This window comes from Molossus molossus, unplaced genomic scaffold (assembly GCF_014108415.1).
Source record: "Molossus molossus isolate mMolMol1 unplaced genomic scaffold, mMolMol1.p scaffold_m16_p_1, whole genome shotgun sequence".
Taxonomy (NCBI): domain Eukaryota; kingdom Metazoa; phylum Chordata; class Mammalia; order Chiroptera; family Molossidae; genus Molossus; species Molossus molossus.
Window position 1 is genome coordinate 145,053,339 of NW_023425344.1, and position 6,000 is coordinate 145,059,338.

The following is a 6,000-nucleotide window of genomic DNA, read 5'->3' on the forward strand; positions in this document are numbered from 1 at the left end:
CAAATGAGCTGTCTGTGGTCCTAAAGTGTAGAGACAAAAAGAGAGAGAAAGAGAGAGAGAAAACAAACTCTATGAAAATCATGATGCTATAGTATAATAATTATACAGATATTGAAATACTCAGCAGATTCCAGTTGATTCCTGGTCAGGGCACATGCTCAAGCTGTGGACTCAATCCCCATGGGGGGTGTGCAGGAGGCAGCCAATTGATGTTTTATTCTCACATTGATGTTTCTATCTCTCTCCCCCTTCATCTCTCTCTAAAAAAAATCAATAAAAACATATCCTCAATATCCCTGCTGAACAAAAGAGCATTCCATCACCAATTTCACTCTGTGCCCATAATAAAATGCATCATGCTCACTAAAAAAAAAAAAAAATTAGTCTCTTCCATCCAGGAGTTCAACATCCAGCAAACATGAAACAAATCTAGCACAGATATATAGTTCATAAACAGATGTACTTAAGGTGTTTTACTTTTTTGTGACTCTCATAGCAAGTGGTTCTAAGGAAGCATTTAAAGCAGATTTCAAAAAAATTATCTTCATTAGATGGAAAAACCCAGTTATTATCCCTGACATCAACTTAATTTTTTTTTAAATTTTGGTTTATTTGAGGGGCTTCCAGAAGGACATATAATAAAGAATGAACTGTAAAAATCAAATCAGAATGACTCTCCACTCAGATATACAGAGAAAATGTAGTTGCTATTTTCCAACATGGCTCTGATCTTCTTCCCGGGCCGTTACCCCTCTGGGAGACAGTCCAACTTTGATTTGCTAACTATTAGTATTTCAGTTTCTTCTCATTTAAACATTTTCCTTTCTGTTTATAAACATTCATTCTTCTTTTTAAAAAATGTCCAAGTAGGAGCCCTGAATATGAGAGCTACCATCTTACCAGTATTATTGTCTGAAGGCACTGTGTCATGAAGCAGGTCTCTACAACTTACTCCTCTCCACAACTGAAATTTTATACCCTTTGATTAGCAGTTTCTCATTTTCTCTTTCCCCCAACCCCTTGAAACCACCATTTTATTTTTGGTTTCTATGAGTTTGACTGCTTTAGATACTTCATAGGATGAGAATCACACAGTCTTTCTGTGACCAGCCTATTTCACTTAGCATAGTCTGTCTTTGGGATGATGAACTTAGAGGTGTTTGATGCCATATTTTGCCCCTCCCTTTCTCCAGTGCATCTGGGTGGAGGAAGGGCCTTGCTGGGTTCTCATGGTGGCAGAGGGAAACAAGGTCCTTGGTTCTGACTGGTTTGCTCACTGGCCTGTGACTTCTAAAGAGCTACCTCCATCTAGTCTTGCAATCTGTGCTGCTGCCATCCCTGGAGCCTGTTCTCCCAGAAACTTGCCCCCATATTTAAAAATCCCTATTCCTGTGGCCCTTGACAGATTTTCACCCCAGGGCTCTTTAGCCCACTGGAACTCTTAGCAGCCACTAACTGCATCCAAGGTACGCGCCCTTAGTGGGAATCAAACCCGAGACTCTCTGGTCCGCAAGCCGATGCTCTAACTGCTGAGCCAAACCGGCTGGGGCAGGGCTCATTTTTCCTTACCCAGTGGCCCGTTTGTACAACCTTGGATTAGTCAAATAATAGCGTATTTTCTAGGTTTTGTCATTAGTAAAAGATGAGGGCCAACTAAACAAATAATTATATGTGTCCCCAACCTTAGAGAAAAGCCTTTTTAATAAGCAATATTTTTCTGTTTCTCTATTTTCTCACAGTATGGAGTAGTGAACAGCACACCCACCCTGTGTGGAGCATGTAGACAAGTATTAGAAATTTGGCTCAAAAACTTACCAGCACTGTGATCTTGAACTTACAATATTTTTAGCCTAAATTTTATCATCTATTAAAAATATGGAAAATAATACCTATTTTAGTGGAAAGTTCAGTAAGAATAGATGTGGAATTTTTAGACAGCATGATTGGCACGTTTCAGGTACTCAAAAATATCTCGGTTTTCTTCAATCACGTCCCCTGTCTCAAGATGTACATACAGTTCTCACAGCACCTCATTTATTGTAACAGAAGCATTTAAATTCATTTAATCTAGGAAATTTTTCTTGTATTTTTACCATAGGTCATATATAAAATAGAAAATCACCCTTGTTTTTAGAAAGCTTATAACTTACTTAGGAAGGGAGAAAATAGGCCAGAATATATAATTGACCATCAAATGAAAGGTTTGGGGTTCTCAAATTTCTTTTTCTTTCTTTCTTTCTCTCTCTCTCTCTCTTTTTCTCTCTTTCACAAGTGTGTAACACTATATTTTATTTTATTTATTTTTTAGATGCATTTTTATTTATTTCAGAGAGAGGAGGGGAGAGGGAGAGAGATATAAAACATCTACCTCCTGCATGTCCCCTAGTTGGGATCCAGCCTACCACCCAGGCATGTGTCCTGACCAGGAATCCAACTGGGGAACCCCTGGTGCATGGGAGGACTCTCAACCAACAGAGCCACATGGGCCGGTCTGGGTTCTCAAATTTAGAACAAATATCATAGCCTCTTTTGAAAGTCTATTTTCCTACTTAGCCAGATTACTGTTAAAGAAAAATGGTATAGTTGCTCATACTATTGCACATATTTCTGGGAAGGGGGCAGTTAAATGAAACGAGACAAAAGTGGAGAGTAGAAATAATCAGTTTAAGCAAAATGACTTGATGTTCCAGAAGCATGGTAAATTTCCTCCTTACTCTTTAATAAAATCTGAGTGTAGCTCCCCAACCAATCAATGATAGTAAGACAGGACAGAGGTAGGGCAAAATTAATTTTGGCTGATCTTGATGATTTGCTTTCTTTTTTATAATTGAAGGAAAGAATGATTAATAATTTTTTTCTCATTTATCTATAATCATTATGTGTCCATTAATATGCTGTTATTTTCTTTCAGCATAATAAATTCTGTGTTTCTGTGGTTTCATAATTGTCATTGTTAGAAGCTACATGATGTGCCACCCTGTTGATAACACCATAATTTATCAAAGCATTTTCTAGGGTGGGGCAAAAGTAGGTTTACAGATGTTCATATGGAAAATAATATAATAATTAATAAATAATATACTAGAATAAACTGTGTTTTGCATCCTCACAACCGTAAACCTACATTCATGCATCTATCTTAATTCAGTTTTGTGCTGCAAGAAATTTCTTTAGGCTTGGGTTGAAATACTCTCTTACCACAGATTTCTGGGGGTAAAATAGTAGGTCAAGGTGTATGAAAACTTAACCTTTTTATAACAGAAAAAATAATCCTCACCATTTACCAATTTTAAAATATGAATATTTTAATAAATGTATATTTTTATGAATAATTTCCAACAGTGTACAGAACTAATAAAAATTTTATTAACAATAATTAAGAATTTAAACGTGAACCTTTTTTTTTTAATTCCTCACCTGAGGATATTTTTCTTATTATCAGATAGAGTGGGAGGGAGGGAGAGAGACAGAGAGAAACATCGATGTGATAGAACTACATTGACTGGTTGCCACCCGCACGACCCAACCAGGGCCGGGGACAAATTGCAACTGAGGTACGTGCCCTTAGCAGGAACAGAAGCTGGGTCTCTCTGGACCTCAGGCCAACACTCTAACTGGTGAACCAAACCAGCCAGGGCGGGATATGGACTTTTATGCTGGCAAAGTACCAATCTAGGTCTTTCAAGTCTCTGTTTATAACTGCCCTGCTTTTTTAAAAAGTATATAATTTTCAATTCTCTTCATGTAAAATATTCAAAACTCTCTTTATAATCTTACACTAACTCGTATGTCTATGTCCTTTACAACTTATCAATGTTTTATAGGTAAATAAAGGTAAAGTGTTCTCTTTCCCATAAATTCTTCCACAAATAAAAATAAAACTACTTTAGGCTAAGAATAGTCATGATTTACAAAGTCAAAGCTATGAAATTTGAAGTATATACTACTGGTTCTCAGACTTTAGCATGCTTCAGAATCATGACCTGAAGTAACAAGCACAGACTGCGGGGTCACACCCTCTGCATTTCTGATTTAGAAAGTCTGGACCCTGAGATTTGCATTTCTAACAAATTCCCAGTTGAGGCTGTGATATATAAGACATATCTGAAAAGGCCTCGGTGAGGGGATGGGAGCAGGGTGGAGGAAGTCAATGGGGGGGTGGGAGGACAAATGTAATACTCTCAACAATAAAGATAATTTTTTTAAAAAAGAAGAAAAGTAATATATAGGTATATTTTTCACCTACTTAATAGCTGTGACATTTATAACAACCGGGGATGTTGATTACTTTTCACACACAGTAGATTCTATTCTTAGCTAAATTACTAATAACCACATCAATATTAAAATAAAATAAAAACAAACACCATCTCTATCACAATGATCAATTCAGCAGCAGAGCTGCCTCCTATTATTGTTAAGCGACATGGGCACAGGATTATTCTAATACTATTGTTTTCTACTTGTCTCCATTCCTACATCTTACCCTTTTCCACTACCCAACATGAAACTTGCCAGGTCAAATAATCAATTACAAAAAGTGACAGGAAATTGGAACAATGTCTTTCTAATACAGTTCCAGCCATCCTGATTCCCCCTCCCCACCAATCTCACTTATTATTCCCTACACACACACACACACACACACACACACACACACACGATTAAAAAATAAAAACTCCTTTTGCTGAGATGATCTGAACTAATGGGAGAGAAACAAAGACTTGGACTTGGGATAAAATAATCTCCCACACTAAGGAACAGCTCCTTGAGAAGACTAACTCCAGCATTCCTCCAGCCCTAGAATCCTGGCCACTCTCAGCTGCTCTGGACACCAGAGTGTGGCAGAAGGCAAAGGAGTATTAAATGAATTCCTGCTCTGCTTGAGGCCCCACCTCCTACCATCAGCCAAGAGGTAAGATCTGCCTGGAGTCTCAGCATCTCCTTCATACTCACCATCACCACCATCAAGCAAGCTCTCTTTCATTTGGGAAAGAGGGAGTGGGAAGCGAGGGAAAATGAAGATGCTTATAGGTGAGAGAAAGTGCAGGTTTCTTGGCTGGAGCCAAGGAGGGAACTAGGAAGACACAGAAGGGGAGTGGTAGATGAGGGCAGGAAAGGCCAGAGTTTGCAAAGGGGCGGAGGGGGGCTTCCACCCCCTCCCAACCTCCCCACCATACCTCGAGATCACAAAAGTTATTTTTCCTTTGCCTGCTTGTCCCCGGAGAAGACGCACTTCAGCCAGAGCCTGGGGCTGTGTGTGAGTGTATCTTTCCGTCCCGAAAGCCAAGGGTGCCAACTGCCGACAGGCAAAGGAACCTAGATTTACTCTTGAGGACTTAAAAACCTCCCAATCAACAAGCTCGCCCTTCTCTCGGTCCTTATACGCGCAAGACCTGGGTTTTTCAGAGAACTGAGACTGTGTTCCAGTTGCAGTGAGCTGGTGTCCTGCCCCTGAGCCAAGACGCGCGGACTTGACCATCCGTTCATTCGCATTTGCTCATCCATTCACACACACATGTTCCTTAATTGTGTCTGGCACAGAGAATCTTGCCTATTATTGTCCCCTCCCCAAGTCAGTGCTCATGGCAATGGCTGGTGCAGAATGCAACTCAACTGTCACTTCACTTCCTAAGCCAGAAAATCAAGTCTTGTAGGCACACACACACACACACACACACACACACACACAGGTGGGGAGGAGAGGGATGGGAAGCTCACTGAGGTCACATACGAAGCCTCCATTTGGAGGAAATCGCGGCACCGACACGGAGGCATGCGAGGAGCCAAATCATTATTAAATCAAAGACTGCTAGAGCTCGGCCCCCGGCAGCGATAGATCAAGCGCAAAGCCACCGGTCCGCTGGAGTGCTACACTGCCGGAGAACGAGCCGAGGTGCCTGGAAGCGGCTTGCAGCCCAATCCGCAGCGCGCTCGCTGCCTCCTTATAGCTTCCAATAACGTGATGAAGTGTAAATCAAATGCCACGCCTGGAGGGGC